At 49.1% G+C, this 18237-nt stretch overlaps 2 long non-coding RNA genes across 2 annotated transcripts in view; one reads left to right on the top strand and one right to left on the bottom strand.

Moving 5' to 3' along the window:
* Positions 1–5094, top strand: part of LOC133087882 (uncharacterized) — a 55700-nt gene extending 50606 nt beyond the window's left edge. Inside the window, exon 3 of the long non-coding RNA XR_009700464.1 lies at positions 4271–5094. This is a non-coding gene — a long non-coding RNA (uncharacterized LOC133087882). The remainder of the gene's footprint in view (positions 1–4270) is intronic.
* Positions 1420–18237, bottom strand: part of LOC133087883 (uncharacterized) — a 33616-nt gene continuing 16798 nt past the window's right edge. Inside the window, exon 3 of the long non-coding RNA XR_009700466.1 lies at positions 1420–1461. This is a non-coding gene — a long non-coding RNA (uncharacterized LOC133087883). The remainder of the gene's footprint in view (positions 1462–18237) is intronic.

Genomic DNA, 18237 nt, shown 5'->3' with positions numbered 1-18237 from the left:
GAAGCAAGGCACGAGTGGGCCATTAGTGCACAGGGGAAATGGAAAGAGTTTCCGCTGCGCCACTGGGGCTGGTCTGAGTCAGCCACAGGCAGCTCTGCCATGGTGCCCTGAGGACAGAGCAAGCTCTGGCAGCCAGTGATCTTTGGAGGTCAGCTGGCCCAGCCGTAGGCAGATTCAGGCAACCAGAAAGTAACACAACAGCCCAGTACAACACCTTGCGTATAGTGGATACTCAATAAATATCTGTTGAGTGGAGGAATAAATGAAACTTCATCACAGACTCTGGTGATCAAGACCCTCCATCAGAGGATGCCCTCAGGGCCAGGGGTCTGGGCACAGACAAGCTTGCAGGGAAAGGGGGCTGGGGAGAGAGCTCGGCTATGCATAGAGAAATGGTGCCGGTGGGGAAAGCAGGAGCCTTAGAATCCAACCCAGATTTGAATCCCACCTCTATCACTAAGCGACTGGGTAATCCAGGGCAGTTTACCTAACCTTCCTGGCCTCACTTCTTCGCTGGCTACCTGGGGATAACTCTCCCCACCCTGAAGGACTGTTTTTGGATGCTTCCATGAGATAATGGAAGGCATGTGAAGGACTGTTACAGGTGTGCTCCCGGGGCTCAGCCTGAGAGATTAAGGCAGGAGCTCTCCTGTGCTCCAGGAGACACGGGCTCTCCAGGAACATGGGCAGGTCGCTGGCACCAGGCACTGGCTCTAACTGGCCACAGAGGCCACAGCATCTGCACTGCCTGGTTCAGAGGCTGGCCAGGTCCAGGCCTGGAGAAGGATCCAGCAATGCACTGGGGAAGAGGGACGCTGGGACGCCAGGAAACGAAGAGGGGGCTGGCTTCTGAGGCCAAAAGAGTAGGAAACAAGAGTAAGGTGAGGGCGTGGGCACCCAGCAGGATCCTCAGACAGAGGATATAAATTTGGTTTTCTCTTTCTCAAGGGCAGATTTGGAATCTCGTTTACTTGAGGTGACTTGTCTCCATGAGGAATTTGTACAGCTCTTTGTTGGGTGTGCTTAAAGGCCACTCAGACCTCCTCCTAGGCACACGCTGTTTTCGGAATGGCTTCCTAATGTCATAGCAAAGACCTGAGGCAGGTTATCTTCAGAGATGAGAGGTACTAACCCCCACACACGCAGTCCTTCTTCTCACACCCACTGGCTCTTCTTCCCGGAGCTTTCTTGTTGCCAAGTCCTGCCCTCACATCTCTGGGTTTATCCTTGGAAAGCACACTGTATTCATTGTTACCTGGCTAATCCACCAACCCTGTCATTCCCACCTGCATCTTGGGCAAGATATGCCGGCGCAGCACTTCCCACTCTCTCGTGGCTGCCTTCTGACGTAGCCTGTATCAGACTGTGAGCTTCCTCAGCATGGGGGTTGTGTCTTATCGTCCATCTGCCCTTTGCAGATCTTAGCGCAGTGCCTGTTGCACAGCAGGCACTCGACATCGGCTGGGTGAAATAAAGAGGGAAGGGGTGTAGCAGACACTGTGGATCGGCTGCCTAAAAGCCTTTCTCGACCTTCTCCCCTTGGTTTCTTCTACTGAGGGGTTGGAAACAAAATGCATACTCAATTTTCCCAGCTACCCTTACAGCAAGGGGTGGCCATGTGAAACAGTTCTGGCCAATGAGATGTAAGTGCATGTCTTCAAGGAAATCTTTCTCTCCAGAGTAAGAAGCAAACCTCTCTAAGAGAAAGCCTTTGATCCTTTTGCCCTTCCCTTTTCTTCCTACCTGGAATGCAGACATGACACCTGGAGGCTCAGTAGCTATCTTGCAACCATGAGGCAACAAGCAACAGTCAGAAGGGCCAAGTGAAAAAGAATGAAGTATTATGATTCTTGATGGCATCACTGATGACCATTATTGTTAGGCTGACCAACCTCATGGTTTGTTTGGGACTGAGGGGTATCTAGAGATGCAGGACTTTTGATGCTAAAACAGGAATGGTCCTGGACAAATCTGGACTTTGGTCACCTATCCTATTCTACCCTAGCCCTGGGCTGCTTATTTACAGAGACTTTTTATTATATAGTGAGAAAAATAAGCCCTGTTTACCTCAGACATTGTAGTCAAGTTTTTCTGTTATTTGTAGTCAAAAGCGTTCCAGTGGATGCACGTGAAAGTTGGTATTTCTAAGATTCAACAAACAGACATGTACAGAGTTGCAGGTCATTAAGTGCTAGCTGCCTTCACAGAGGTTATCTCAGTTGAGTTTCATTATGATTCTTCATGGTAGGTTTTGTTATACCCATTTACAGATGAAAAAACTGAGGCACCCAGAAGTTTAGCTCACCTGGAATCCAAGTCCTGTACATTAATGCCATGCCCTTTTCCCCCATAGCCACTCTGGCTCATTTTCTTTTAACTCAATATGTGATCACTTAATGTTATTCTAGGAGTGGGCATCCTTCTTTCTGAATGAATGAAGTCACTGTGAGATGCAGTATTGCCTTCTCTTTATGGTTTATTTCTGGATAAGTCAAAAAATCCTGGTGATTCGACTTGTTTCTCCATCATTACTGTTAATGAATAAGAGAGAATTGGTTTGCATAGATTTAAAGAAGTTTTTAAAATTATTCTTGAATGATTCAAAAGGTACAAAGGGGAATGTAGTAAAAAGTCTCCTTTCCACCCCTGTTGCTTTATAGATGAATATTAGCAAAACTTCCGTCAGTTTTAAATTGATGGTTTTGAATGTGGACCATAGTGAATAGTCCCTTAAATTTGTATTCAGCTTTTGCGATTACAAAATACTTTCAAAGGCACAGTCTCGTTTTCTCTTTCCAGCTGAGTGGGGAAGTTTTCTTTAGACTCCATTCACAGTCACAGCTCTTGGCAGATCTTCGTCCCCACCCTACCCCCTGCCCTTCCCTATTCCCAGAGGCCAAGACTTCCCTCTGGGTCCCTTGCCCCTTTTGTAGGCTATCTGCCTATGACCAAGGCCAGACCCTGGCTGGTGCTGAGTCTGCTGGGGCCTCCTGGGTACAACCGTAGGCTCTTTATGTGTTCTTTGTATCACTCACTGCACCTGGAAGAGGCCTCTCCCAGAAGATGCTCTGAAAATGCTGTTGATGGGCCCGCCGACTGGCCAACCTGCTCTTGCACATGTGTAGCCTGTAAAATACCCTCTTCAATCAGCACATCTGACTTATTTTCTCTGACAGTTTGCATATTTATTTATAGCTTGCCCCTTATTAAAAGTAATGCTTATGAAGAGTCTGTAATATCATGGGAAGATGTTATTACATTAATTGGAAAAACATAATATATCTATATCTATGTATACCTACATCTATATATACCATATAATTAAGACTCTCATTACAAAGTCTAGGTATAGAACAATTTCTGGAAATAACTCAATTTTTCCTCCCTCTCAGCTCAACTGTACCTCTTCCCCCAAATTTCCTCATCTCAGTTGGGATCTGCCAGTTCCCAAGCCAGGCTCCTTAGCGTTCTCATCCTCGACTCCTTTGCCTCCACCCCCATGACCAGCACAACTGGCCACCTGTCAATCACAGCTGTCACTAAGTCCTGTCCATTCTCCTCCTTAGCTCCCCCAAATCTCTCTGCTTTTCTCTATCCCCATAGCCGCCTCCCTAGTTCAGCCCTCACCATCTCATACCCAAGTTTCGGAAACATCCTTAAAACTAGGCTCCTGCCTTCTAAATCTTTCTCTACCTTGATCCATTCTCCACATTTCAGTCGGGGTCCCTTTTCTTTAAAAAAAGAAAAAAAAGGAGGCTTGCAACACACCCCACTTACAGGTCTGATTGTGTCCCATCGTCCTCAGGAAACCGTTGACTTCCCTTCACAGTCTGGCTCCTGCTCCCTTCTCCAGCCCCTCGCTTGCCTTTCCAGATGCTGCCCACCGCCCACTAGCTGTTTCTGAACCCCTCGCCTCCAGGTCCCACACGGCTGCTCTGTACACTGTGCACGCTCCCCTGAGCTGACTCCTGCTGATGCCTCAGGTCTCAGCCTCACCAACTTTCTAGAAATAAGGTTAAGACAGAAAAAGTCAACCAAGTTAGCTGAATAATGATCCTGGGTTTTCCTCATGATGTGTATAATGACCCAGTCAATCCATCAACCATTCATTCATCGAAGAATCATTAATTCCGCTCAGATTTATTAGACATAATACATCTAATGGCCCAGGGCACCACTGGTTCTAGATGTCAGCCCATATGTCTCTTTCTGCAGGTTTGTTCATTCAGTCAATCTGCATTTCCATCTTTCATTTGTATTTACTCAACAGATGGCCATGCAAAAATGAACAGAAGGGGGGCTTCCCTGGTGGCGCAGCGGTTGAGAATCTGCCTGCCAGCACAGAGGACACGGGTTCGAGCCCTGGTCTGGGAAGATCCCACATGGCGCGGAGCAACTAGGCCCGTGAGCCACAATTACTGAGCCTGCGCGTCTGGAGCCTGTGCTCCGCAACAAGAGAGGCCGCGATAATGAGAGGCCCGCGCACCACGATGAAGAGTGGACCCCACTTGCCACAACTAGAGAAAGCCCTCGCACAGAAACTAAGACCCAACACAGCCAAAAATAAATTTAAAAAAATTAATTAAAAAAAAAAAAATGAACAGAAGGGTCCTCAAGGGTCGTGATGGGGTGAAGAACACAGGCTTACAAACACATCATCATGCAGCATGGTCAGTGCCATGAAGAGGAAGGCAAAGCACTGCAGGAGATCAGAGACAGTCTCACAGCAGAAGTAAGGCTAAATTGGCAGGTGTTAACAGGAAGATAGGGCATGAGAGATCAGGGGACAAGGAATCAAGAGAGGGAGGTTCTTTCCAGAAGAAGAAATAGCAGGTACAAGGCTTAGAGAGTCATTGAAACCTGGCTATACCAGGACCCAGGTAATGTGTGCAGAATGACTAGGGTGCTGGGAAACATGCATCCCCTACATCCTGCCTGCTGCTGGCACCTCATCCTCCATCAGAATGGAGACACTTTCTCCTTCCTCCTTCTCCAAGTCCTATCCATTCTCAACCCACTCAAGACCTACTTCCTTCTTGAAGAAGCCTTGTTGGACTGTGAACCAAAAAGATAGGCATTTAATTCCATTCTGTTTTGTACATTGCCATTTAAAGATTTCATGACAAATCTCAGCTTCCTACCAAATTGTAAAGTCCTTGAAGAGAGGGACTATGGTTTATACTTACTCTTAAATGCCTCTGGGCATGCAGGCAAGAAACCTAGAGCTTCTCTGTGAAAGCTCATTGAAGCAACTCTCCAGGCCTGGAAAGGCAGCCGTAACCTCAAGCAGTTACTGGTGAGTCTCTTAATACATACCTTCCGTCTTCATTCATCATCTGCTGTGATACCGATTATAGGCTTGTGCTGAGGGCTGATTAGATGCCATTAGCGTGCTTTTATGATTCTTGGAGAAGAGGTAAGTAATGATGCTACCAGGAATTTAGGGGGATTCCCATTAGAAGTCCCTAGTTCTAATCAACCTTTGAATTTACTGTTAATTAACTTCTCACCCATGGGAAATTAAAAGTGTCATCTGTGAAGCCCTGAACTTGTAGATAGAAGAACCAGGTCTTTTTGTTCCATCTCTACCACGAATCAGCCTTGTGACCTTTGACAAATCACCTATGCAATTTTTAACCTCAGTTTCCCCCATCTTTAAAATGGGAATAATAATACCTCACAGGGTTATAACTGCTCTCACAGGGCTATTGTAAAGATGAATTGTGGTAATGGATGTGAACTTGATTGGTAATATGTCATTTAAAAATCAGAGAGCACTTTTATCTTTATTATAAATGAAAGTTCTCTTCCCTCTGTTTCATTCTCAGCATTCACAATCCAGACATAATCTCTCCACAGGGAAGTAAGTGAACTGTACTGATTTTTTAAAATATTTATTCATTTATTTATTTGTTTGGCTGTGCTGAGTCTTAGTTGTGTCGCACGGGTCTTAGAGTGCACGAGCTCAGTAGTTGCAGCGCACGGGCTCTCACAGTAGTCATAGCGCGCAGGCTCCAGAGTGTGCGGGCTCAGTATTTGTGGCATGCAGGCTCTCTAGTTGTGGCACACAGGCTCTAGAGCGTGCGAACTCAGTAGTTGCAGTGTGCAGTCTTAGTTGCCCCACGGTATGTGGGATCTTAGTTCCCTGACCAGGGACAGAACCCACATCCCCTGCATTGGAAGGCAGATTCTTTACCACTGGACCACGAGGAAATTCCCTGAACTGTACTGATTTTAAGGAGAGAGTGTGTCTTTCATCTCATATCTAGGAGATCTACTGTAACCACCTTCTCAGGCCACCATAGATGTTGGGATAGTTGTGTCTGCCTTACTTGGGATTGTAGGTCCTCAGGGCAGGCGTGCTGCACACCATGTGAGCTGCCCTATCATGCTCAGACCACAGTGGAATGGCACCCACTAAGGAAGCTGCCCAGGCTCAGCTCTTGGAACATTAGTTTTTCCCAGGGAGAATTCTCTATTCCAGGCTGTCCTCTTCCAAAAGAGAGTTCTGCTTAGATTTGTCAGGGAAGGTGGTTAAGAAATACAAACAACAAAAGTGGGCCCCAAACCTAAGACCCTAAATGAGAAGGGGAGGAGGGGACTCTGGAGGGAGAGACAGTCACGTCTACACAGCCGGCACTAATCTAACCAGTAATCAGAGGCCTGGACTCAAAACCTGTCTCTGATACAAACTGACTGTGTGACTTTGGGAAACTCACCCAACCTCTCTGAGTCTCTAAAATTATACGCTGTAAAATGAGCATAGTAATGCCTATCTTTTGGTGTTATTTAAGGATTAAATTTGTATGAGTTTTACCAAATGGAAAGTGCCATGTGACTATGAGCTGACTATAAATTTATCTGCCTAAAGGAATCATTCACAATAACACAAATGAATTGTGTGTCTCTAGGTCTCCATGAGGTTGTCCATTAAGGGGCTTTAAATGCGATTCTAAGAACCACCTCAAGGTCTGAAAAGGCATCTGTTGCAGATGAGGGGCGTGCCATGAAAGCCAGTTGGTTTCCACAAGAAGCCGAAGGCCACCCCCGGCTGCCTTTGTTCCCTGTACACAGCCCCTCCCTGGAAGAGCACAGTTGCATCCCCTCATGCCTACCTGCACTCCATGCTTTATGGTTCCTAAGGCCCTTCCACTCTTTTATCCTTCCAATAAACCTGTTAGGTTAGCAGAGCAGATACACCCTCTCTTCGCCCACATGCACTTTTTATGGATCACTTGGCTGAGGCCCCAAAGCTCAAATGGATAGTTCCTCTGCAGCCTGGAACCCCCAGCTTGGAGGGTCAGCTGGGATTTGAACCCAGGTTTCTGACAGCCTTGCCGCCCATAGCCCAAGCCATGAGCCCAGGTTTAACAAAAGCCCTATGGGCCGCAGTCTTGAGGGTAAACAGACCCCCTCCATTAACATAAGAGTTCCTTGGCAACCCTGGCTAGACCTGGGCACCTGCTTCCACCCACGGGTTTTCATTTTCTTGCATTTGTCTCCCAGGGAACCAGCAGGCGCTTGCTCTCCCCGCTTTGGTCCTTTCTCCCCCGAGTGTAATTGGGAGCGCCCTGCTGGCCTTGCGCTACATGACTGGGCTTCCTCAGGCAAGCGGACAGTGACTGAAGCCCTGCCAGCACGTGGGCCCTCCTCTGCAGCACTGCACTCAGATGCGATTAGCCCCGAGCGTCACAATGCTTGGCAACAGTTCCGGGAGGCAGCGAGGCCTTTGTTCAGGCCACCGTCCTGTCAACTGGCTACAGTTCGTTTGGCTGCCAGCCTGCTTGGCCTTTTGCATCATCCTGGCCTGCTCCCTCCTCCCTCAGCTAGTGGTTAGTCCATCATCCCAGATTTTTCAGGGAAGATTTGGGGTGTGCCTGTGAAGTTCCTGTGCCTTCCCCTAAAGCAGCTTTGGAATTATCTAGACCATGAGCAAATGCTGCATGGTTTAGGAGGGAGGCTCCTGGGACTTCTCCTGTTTGCCAGTGCAGAGGAGGAAGGACCAAGTGTGGCAGAATCTGGCCGAGCACCAGGCACTTGGATCTGTACAGCCAGTGTTGGTGGGCGTGGGGGGTGCTCGACGTTTGTTGCTTCAGCATGTTTTAATGGAGCACATACTATGCGCCTGGCACGTTCTAGACCCTGGGGATAAAGCAATGAGCAATCCAGACGAAAATCCCTGCCTTATGGGGCCAACATTCTGAGGTGGGAAGGGGAGTGAGGAGAAGAGACAAATAAACTTAAAAATAGCTATGTGAGGGACTTCCCTGGCGGTCCAGTGGTTAAGAGTCAGCACTCCCGATGCAGGGGACGCGGGTTCGATCCCTGGTGGGGGAGCGAAGATCCCACATGCCGGGCCACGCAGCCACGTTAAATAAAGAAATAAATGAATAAATAAATGAGTGAATGAATGAATGGCTCTGTTAAAGGTTGCTATGGAGAAAATTAAAACAGGCAAGAACCTGGCCGTAGGGGACCCTCTTCCCAGCACCCACACAGTGCACAGCATAGAGTGGGTCCCTGACTCTGACCTGTCCAGCTCGTCAGGGCTGGGTCTGAGTCCCACACCTTCCAGCTGCAGCCGATGGGGGCTGCTAGGATGGGAAGCGCTCCTAGAATGCCCCGCCAGTCCTGCCGGCAGGAGTTATGCCCCAGGAGGCAGACTCCCCCCAGTGCAACTCCCTCCACCCAACCCTGCCAGGACGTGCTCTTCTGCTATATTTTCTCCTCCTCCCTCCCCCAAATACTGACTATCTGAACCCAGCCATTCGGACCTGCATAGTCCAGTGCAGGGACTAGTGGGGAGACCAACTAGCAAACAGACCACGATAGTACAGAATGCTGAGAGATCCGGCGGGGCCTGGGTAGGGTCTCTGGGAGCCCTGGGGCGGGGCTGGGGCAGAGTTTTCTGTAGGGGGCTGTCCTGTGTATTGTAGCACGGTGGGCAGCATCCCAGGCCTCAACCTGCCACATGCCAGTAGCACCCTACCCCCAAATCAGGACAACAAAAATATCTCCAGACATTGCCAAATGTTCCCTTTTGCAAATTGCCCTTCACTTGAGAACCACTAGTTTAACTCAATGTCACTCAACTTATTTGACCAAGAAGCACCTTTTATTTTGGGGGAACATCTGTTAACACTGCACGTGACTGTGTTATTCCGAACACTCCGGAGAGTGCTGCATCCAGATAAAGCCCACGTTCCCTAACGCATGGTCAGGGACTTGGGATCTGGGCCCTGTGTGGCCCTCTGGCCATACCCCACACCACATCGGTCTCTACTTTTTACTTCAGTAAAGCCCAACAGTTGGCAGCTGCCTGTATGCACTCTGCATTTTATGTCCTGGGCCTTTGCTCGGGCTGCTCCCACTGCCTAGAATGCCCTCCGCACCTGTCCTCGCCTGGCTCACTGAGTCATTCTTCAAGGTTACACTTGGGCATCACCTCCTGCAGGAAGCCTCCCCTGATGCCCAGACAGGACTGAGGACCCACTTTGCTCATGAACTCCCATCACACCTGACCCATGGTCTTTCCCTCCTCTGAGACGTGAGACAGGACCTGTGGTCCTCTAGTCCTCCAGTCCTATAGTGTTGGTAGTTTGGGGTTATGGGCCCACTTCTCCCACTTGACCTTCAAGGCAGAGACTCTGTTTTCATCTCCAGAACCTGGCAAAGAGTCTGGCACAGAGTAGATGCTCCATAAATGGCAAAATGAATTGACAAGTAAACAGAGCACAGAGATGGATGAGATACAGAGAGTGAGGACAAGAGAACACAGGCTTGGAGGAGGGTCAGAGCCAAGGGGCAATCATCTTTCTACAGCAGAAGGACAAATGATGAAGTGGCCTGCCCCTCATTCCTCTTTCCTTCAGGCTAAACACTTCAATTGCCTTAACCTTTCATCCCACATCCACCTCACTTCCCAGCCGTCTAATCATCTTTGTCGTTCACATCCCTCTGTGCCTTCTCTGCACTTTCCAAAGGCCGCTTTTGTGTTTAATGTGATGTGTTCAGAGCAGCAGGAACGCGAGCCTGTTTCCCCGAAAGCATCACTTCCACTTAATTAGCTTGGGATTCCACAGTTCCCGAAGCCTCACCGCCACCGGCCTGGTGGCTGTGGGAGCAGCCCTGCCTCTGGGCACCAGCAAATTGTTCACACAGAGAAGTGAGTGGAGAGAACTGAACGGGTGATTATGCTAATGATTTTCTTTTCTGTGTCAGGACTGCTCCACAGGGAGGCCGGGCTTCTGGGTCTGGAGGGCAGAGGTGCAGGATGTGGAGGGGGTACCAGGCCTGGAAAGACTTGGTGCTCTGAGCTGGGGTGTGGAAAGTCCACACTAGAGGAGACATCTGAGGGATGTGGCATCTTGGCGGAGTTAGTGCCTTCAGCTGTGACGGGTGGAGAATAGGGGTCCAGGGCCTTCACAGAATCAAGGCTCTCGAATCCACAGCAGTCCTGCAAAGCCGTGATGGACAGATGGAGGGACAGTCCCTAGGTACCAGCTAGGAGCTAGAACACAGGAGCAGTGAGGAGGTCATTCCAACCCAGATCTTGTAACTCCCAGTCCGGAGGACTTCCATTACCCCACAGCCCTTTCTCCTGGTGGACTCAGTGTCAGAGACAGAGGAGGTAGTGCTGGGGGCAGAAGCCCTTTAGCAGCCCTGATAGCACATGACAGAGGCCCAGCGCGTGGCCAGCCAGCCTTAGGCTCCCAGGCTGCGGCCCCCTGGCCAGCCTGTCAGCCTCTCTCGTTGGCAGTGGCCTCAACCAGTTGGAACCTGTGCTTTCTGGAGTCCTCCTCACGTTCCTTCTGTCCAGCCTGCCTGTGCCGCCTGCCTCGGCTCTCCACACGGCAGCTGCCTCGGGAGCCATGTGGACCCCTCACCCGTTAATAGCCCAGCAAATTCCTGCCACGTTGGCTGCTGTTTATCACTGGGGCTGGCTGGTGTTCATCAGTCAGACCATCATCGGTCAGTCAGTCCGTCAGTCAACAAATGTCTGTTGAGGGCCAGGCACTGTTCTGGGTGATGGAGAGACAGAGGAGAATGAGGCAGAGCTCCTGCTCTCAGGGAGCTTGTTCCCGTCCTCAAGGGGTGGGGTGGGGACAGTTTAGTGCAGGAAGAGGCAGAGGACCCTGTGCGTTCCAGGACCTGCCTTGCTCTTTAATGAAGTCCAGCTCCACTGCAGACACTCAGAGGTGGCTTTTAGGTGGGCGATCCTGAGGAGGCTGCTGCCTGGGCTGATGCCCCCTGGTTCCCCAGGATGCGTGGAAGCAGCAGGAGATGCCCCTCACTCACACACACACACACACACACACTCACACACAAGCTCAAGGATGCTTAGTAAGAGGCCTGGGGGCTCCTGAAGGGACACAGGGTCCACCAGTTCTGCCCCTGCTGGTGGGTTGAGGTCATTTAGCCTGGAAGTGTTTCCAAAATTGACTGCTCTGGCCAAACTTCATGCCACGTTGATGGGAGGCATGAGGTGGAGAGATGAACAACACAACTGGACATCCAGGTGCAGGCTGGGGTGAGTGACCTGAGCCCTCTGGGCCTCATTTTCCTCTGTGAAGTAAGGACTGCACTAAGCCTGGCTCACAGGAGTGTGTGTGTGGATTAAAGGTGCACAAAGTTAGCACGGAGGGCACATGGCAAGGGCTCAGGAAATGGCAGCTCAGTTGCCTCCCTGCCCCCTCCAAAGGAAGCCTTCTCTCTGCCTTCTCGTTCACACCTCCTTGGCAACTGTCCAGGGTCCCAAGAGTGAGCTGCCTGGGAAGAATTCAGTGACAGAAATACTAGGCCACATCCGGAACTTCCCTGCTGGCAGCTGGTCCTGGATCCTGGGCCTCCCCTGGGAGCGCTGTGCTGCGTGTTGCTGGCTCTGTCACGCCCCTGGTGGTGGCCTCGGGGGAGTCACCCAAACTCGCCCAGCCTCAGTTTCCGCCCCGTCAGCTAAGGATAAGAGTATCTCCCTCAAATGCTAGTTGAGAGTGTGAAGTAATACAGTGTAGGAGTGGCTACCTTTCTTTATTCTGAAAAAAGCATGAGAGGACAGAGCACCAAAGGAGAGGACAGCAGGAAGCCAAGTGGAGGAGCCAGGAGCTGAGGGGGGCACGTGGGGCCCGACCAGAGTCAGCACAGAATCCTAGCAGCCGCACGCGGGAGCTCTCACTGCCTGCTGGCACTGTGCTCAAAGCTCTGTACCCACCGTGCCTCACTGAGTCTTTACAAAAGCCTCACGGGTTAAGTATTATCCCATTTCACAGATGGAGAAACGAGAGGCTAGAGAGGTTAAGGAAGCTGCCTAAGGTTGCCCAGCTTGGAACAGGCAGAGCCAGGATTCAACCCCAGCTGTCTACCACCACGGTCCCTCCATGGTGCTGCTGCCGGCTCGGGCGAGGGGCAGGGTCTGTCCCAGCTGGGCCTGGAGGCCCTGAGTCACTGCATCCCTCATCTGTGAAGTGGGTGTGAGCATTCCAGCTCTAAATGGAATGTGTGACATTGACTTGAGGGTCCTTGCCCCTCTCCAGCCCTGAGAGGGAAACACTTTATAAACAGGGGATTACCTGTTGGCCCTGCTGCCTTGAGCCAGATCTCTTGTCCTGCCAAATTGTTGGAATGGTTCAGTGACAAGTGTGTTCTTAGGAAGAAATTTATGATGCCTTTTTCAGAGTGAGTCACCGAATCCCTGTGGTGAGAGGCACGGGGGAAGGGCCTTCTGCAGAGATAGGCTAACTTGCCCTGGGCCTTGCTGCCTCCTCAGGCCCACCTGAGGGTGAGTGCCGTCCAGTGAGGGTGAGGGCAGGGGGGAAAGGGAGACAGCCTCCAGCTGGGGAAAGTGGATGCCTCGCAGTGGATTTGTATAGATCTCAAAGGGCTCCAGAATTCACTTTCTGCCTGCCACCGAATTTCCTAGGGTGCTTCTGAGTCAGGCTCCAGGTCACTCCCCGAGTCCTTTCCAAGGCTTTTGCATAACCCTCCCAGAACCAGGTCAGCCAAAGAATATTTCACAGTGTGGGTGAATCCTCTTCTCTCTGCCTTTGAATCACAAAAGAGGAAGGTGATAAAAATTTAAACTTAAGAGAGAGGAAGATTTAGCTTAGGTGTTGCAGTTCTGTTGGGATTGTTTTTTTTCCCTTAAAAACTATACACTGCCATGTTCATGAGGAAAGCTCCAGCCTTAAAAGTTGACTCTTTTGGTCATAAATGTGACTATGTTAGAAGGACTAGTATGAGAAAATGTCTGTCGAAGAATAGCAGGTGATCTCCTTAGACAGATGTCACTGAAGGTCACCAGACAAGGCCGACCCTCCCCTGTCTGCTCCTGGGTGCAGCGTGGGGATTGCTTTGATGTACCCAAACCCACAGGTTAGGATGGAGCACACACAGGGCTCAGGATACGTGGTCTGCAGACACTGAAATGCCCATAGCATGGACACTGTGAGAACCAGCTCACTTCACTGTCGGTCACTTGTCTAGTCATCCACATTTTGCAAACAGCTAAAGGTCAGGATGCAAAAGCAGACCGCTGGGCAGCAAAAATTGGAGTCCATAGTGTCGTTCACTGTGAAGCTCACCCCCTCTCCAACAGGAGAGCCCATCTGGCTTTTTCAGGTACTGTTGACTCCTACTTTAATCGTAATTCTAACACGATAAACACTTCTATCTCTCAACCCAAACCACATCAGAAGGATATAAGTTGGAAGGACAGAAGAGCCTCTAGAGCTGAGATGTTCAGTATTTTGACGGTTAATGACCTCTCTGAGAATCTAAACTGTGAACTCTAGCCCCAGAAAGATGCTTTCACACCCAGTGTGTTCCGTGCAGTACCAGGTGGTTCTTAGCCCCTGAGGCTCAACCATAAAACCCAGATTAAGAACCCCAGCTGTAGAGACTGGCACACCTGTGAGCTGACCGCTCGGACCTTGGAGAGCAGACACCATGACTCTAACCCTGCTGCCTGTCCCCCGCCTGATGGAGCAAACGCCGCCATCCCTGACAGGTGGTGGTGGTCCTCACAGTGGCCCTGTCAGAGCCCAGGTGCGCTTGACGCGCCCACCTAAGCAAGCAGGGGTGCACGTAAAACACTTGCTGAGCGTGTCTGATGTGTCAGGCACTCCTCTAGGGGCTTTATCTGTTTTAATTCATTGAACCCTTGCAACAGCCCTGGAAGTTATTTCTGTAAAACCCTGGACTTAAACTCTTTTTCTCAAATTCCATCTCCAGTGGTTAAATCATTAGAAATGTAATATTTTCCCAGAAAAATCACTTACTGATACTATTGGACACTTGCTTTGTGTCAAACACTGTGCTAGGTATGGATTTTACATGTGTTAATTCGTTTATTTTACATTTTTACAGATAAGGAAATTGAGGCTCAGAGAGACTAAGTGAGAGACTAAGTAATGTGCCTAAGGTAATAGGGCTGTAAGTAGTGGAACTGGGATTTGATCCAAGTTTCTCCATTTCGAAATCCTTCGATAGGAGTTATTGTGCTCTACTCCTCTCTCCAGTGTGGGGTTATGGTCTATATACTCACAACTACCTAGAACGATGGAGGTTTGGTTAGCAAAGTTCAGAAAAGAATGTCCAGGGCAGTTCCTTCAATGGCTCTGTCGGGGCCCAGCAATAATTTGCCCACTTATCACCCATGCTGTATGATCTGCCCGTCCAGGACACAGACCCTGGTGGTGTGGGGTGATACAAAGAGCAAGGAAGACTTCCAGTTCAACATGGAGGCTTGATCTCCTGCATTTATTTTCTCTCCCTCTATCATAGATTTTTTTTTTGTAAAGATGGCTGCAACAACTTTTCTTATTCTTGCATACATACCCCTTTACAGTGCAACTTTGCCGCTCTTCCCATCAAGAGAAAAGGTCTTGAATCTGGGTTGACTTGCTTTGACCGATAGAATTCAGTGGAAGTGATACTGCATGACTTCTAAGGCTCGGCCTCAGGAGACCTTGCAGCTTCTGCCTTGAATATTTGGAACATTGCCCTGAGATCATGTCTTAAGGAAGCTAGTCTAGTTTATTGGAAGGTGAGGGGCCAATGGAGGAGAACCGAGGCATCCTTGTCAACAGGCAGCAGCAGCCACCAGGCTTATGAACAGGCCAGCTTGTGTTTTCCAGCCCAACCAACTGCTAACTGAATGCAGCTGCATGAGCGAGCCCAGGTGAAACCATCAGAGGAACCACCCAATTAACCCACAGCATAATGAAAAGTAGTAAATTATTGTTGTTATAAGCCACTAAGTTTTGGGGTGATTTGTTATAACAATCATGGATAACTGATACAGCCCTCCTAAATTCTACTTCATTCACCTCTTTCCCCAAATAGCCACTAATAGTGGAATTCCAAAGGCTTTAAGCCAAAAGGGTGAAGAGAAGAGAGGAGACCATTGCAGAGGAAAGACTTCCAAACCCTTTTCAGATGGGCATGTGGGTAGAGGAGCAGTCTCTGAGTGGAGCTGGGAAAGGCACAGTCCACATGTGTACAAGAGAGGAAAATGATGAGAAGTGGACCAAGGAGCCCCACAGAGTCTGCGAGGGTTGGGTGCTAAGAGGTACCAGGTACCACAGAAGACAGGAGTGAGGCCCAGGGCTCAGAAATGCAAGCACCACCCCCTCCAGGTCTCTTTTTCCATGCGAGAGACCAGAAGCCATTATCTGGAGAAGATGACTTGGAGATGCTCTGGACTCCAGGACTAGTCACAGCAGAGGGTGACAGTGAGGTAGGAGCTTAAAAACTGGGAGAGTAAAATCAAAAACTAAGTGAATTATGGCCCCTCAGACTCTCTGCCTGCTCCCAGGACACCAGCAGCTAAGTGTCACTTCCCTTCCAGGCAGACAATGGAAGATTCTTCTCTGGATAGATTGAATTCTTCATCACCCCCATCCTCTGTTCCTAGGAAAGGATCTCCACAAAATGTTATTTGAGGTTTCCCAGTAAAACAGCCTTCTAGCCATCTGGTCACCCTACTGTGACGTCTACTAGACTCTAGGCTTGCCTTGCTCTTTAATATGGAGGGTCATCAGACATTTGAAACGAAAGAGAGGTCAAAATAAACAGAAAAGAAGGAAACAACATATAGCAAGCAGAAAAACCTTAAAATAACTTTTTAGAAGAACCTATAAAGTAGTAACCTCAGGAAAATATGACATAAAAATAGAACTCCATGAGAAAGGAACAGAAAAGAAAGAGATCTTGAAAAATTTAAATATGATAACTAAAGTAAAAAAAAAAAAATCTCAACAGAAGGTGCCCAACACAGTAAGCAAAAAACCAGTTCACCCCAGAAGCACATCAGTATCAAATTTTAGAACACAAAGGATAAAGAGAACATCACGAAAGCCCCAGAAAGAAAAAAAACCCCTAACAGACAAAGGAAGGAGAATTAGAAGGGCATGAAACTTCTCTCCAGATACACTGGATAGAACGTAATGGGAAAATGCCCTCAAAATTCTGAAGGAAAATTATTTCAACCAGGATTTTATATTCAGCCAAATGATCAATCAAATGTGACGGGAAAGTAAAGACACTTTCAGACATGCAGGACTCAAAACCTGGGCTCATCATGAAAGAGGAAGCCATGGCATCCAGGAACAGGGGCTCCAGCAAAGGAAAGGGCAGAGGGAAGTCTCAGGACCAAGAGCAAGGAGCCAGCCCAGCCTGAGTAGTGGAACCAGCACGGGGAAGGGAAGTTTCCGGGCCAAGGGACACAGGGCAAGGACCGGCAGATCATACAGCGTGGGTGAGCAGTGGGCAAATTATTGCTGGGCCCCGACGGATCCACTGAAGGAACTGGGGGAAATTGTTATATGTAGAAGAAACTAAGAAGTGGGAAAAGGGTGGGGGATTATTTTTGAAAAAAATGCACGAGAAAAGGTATTTAGGTGGATATTTTGAAATCTAGAGTAAAAAGCAGAAAAAAAAGAAGCTACTGAGTTGGAAGTGGTTGCTTCTGGGGAGCAGGGCAGAGGAGTAGAAAGGGTTGAACTATGGGCCACTGGCTTTCACCATGCCTTTTAGCCCTGTTTGATGTTTAACTATGGGAATAGGTCACTTTAATCAAATAAACATACATTTTTATGCAAAAATAAAGAGCATGGGCTCTAGAGTCCAATTACCTGGGTTCAGATCTCTCTTACTCTCTTACTGATGGCAGGGCCTGGGTTGAGCCACTGGCCTTCCTCAGTTTCCTTATCTACCTTGTGAAACTGAGGTGAGGGTTAAACATAATTTCTGTAAAGGGCCTGGCACAGAATATATGATCAATAAATCATAGCCATTATGATTTTTAAGACTTCTGAGAAATTCCACGGTAGACTGAAAGCAAACTCCACTGCCCCATGTTTGGGAGGAGCTGAGAAAGCCTGGATAAATGTCACCTTTGCATTTGCCAGTAAGTTCTCCAGCTGTTGTAAAGCTGCAGCCATTCTGCGGGCTCCCACCCCATCCCCTCACTCTCTCGGTCATTACGACGTCACAGTCACCTTCCAGAGTGGCTTAGGAGAAGCTGGGCATGCGGCAGAGAGTGGCTTTTCACATAAAGGCCCAATTCATTCCCAGGGGCTGCTTGCAGGTTTTCCTTCTGAAGCAGTCGTCCCACACAGCAAGTTGCCTCCATGGGAGGGATCAAAAAGCAGCTCCAGGTAGGGTCGTTCGTGCAGGGCAGGCAGAAGGCAGCTCCAGGCTCTCAGTTAGGGGCGGGGAGCACGTGGGCATCAGGCAGAAAAGTCCAGTCTCTGAACTGCCAGGGTCCTGGGCTCAGAGCCACCACAGTGATCTGGTGCCCCACCCAACTAAGGGGGCCTCCAAGGAGGGCCTGGGGCTGCGTTTGCTGACCCCCTGGCCTAAATATATACACATACTTATTTAAACAAACATATTGAATGGGGAGAAGTCTGGAGAGAGAGAGGTACCCTAAGATGTTAACCAGCATTCTCTCTAAATGGTGGCATTTGAAGTGATTTTCATTTCTTCTTACTTATCTGTATGTTTCAATTTTGGTAAAATGATCATACATTCCCTTTGTAGTTTTAATTAATAATAATGACAATAAAGAACAAGGTGATGAATCCCTGAAAAGGGAGTGGGTACATGAGGAGGGAAAGTTCTGTGGCCCCTAAAACGCACGAATGACCTTCAGCCTGAGAGACTTGGTAACAGCAGGGAAAACGCCAGTCCCCTGCCAGCCAGTGTTCCAAGAATTCAGAGACCCCCACTTTGGGAGGG

This window comes from Eubalaena glacialis, chromosome 3 (assembly GCF_028564815.1).
Source record: "Eubalaena glacialis isolate mEubGla1 chromosome 3, mEubGla1.1.hap2.+ XY, whole genome shotgun sequence".
In the NCBI taxonomy this organism is placed as follows: Eukaryota; Metazoa; Chordata; class Mammalia; order Artiodactyla; family Balaenidae; genus Eubalaena; species Eubalaena glacialis.
Note: the sequence above shows the minus strand (reverse complement) of the source record. Positions and strands in the feature narration are given on the sequence as shown.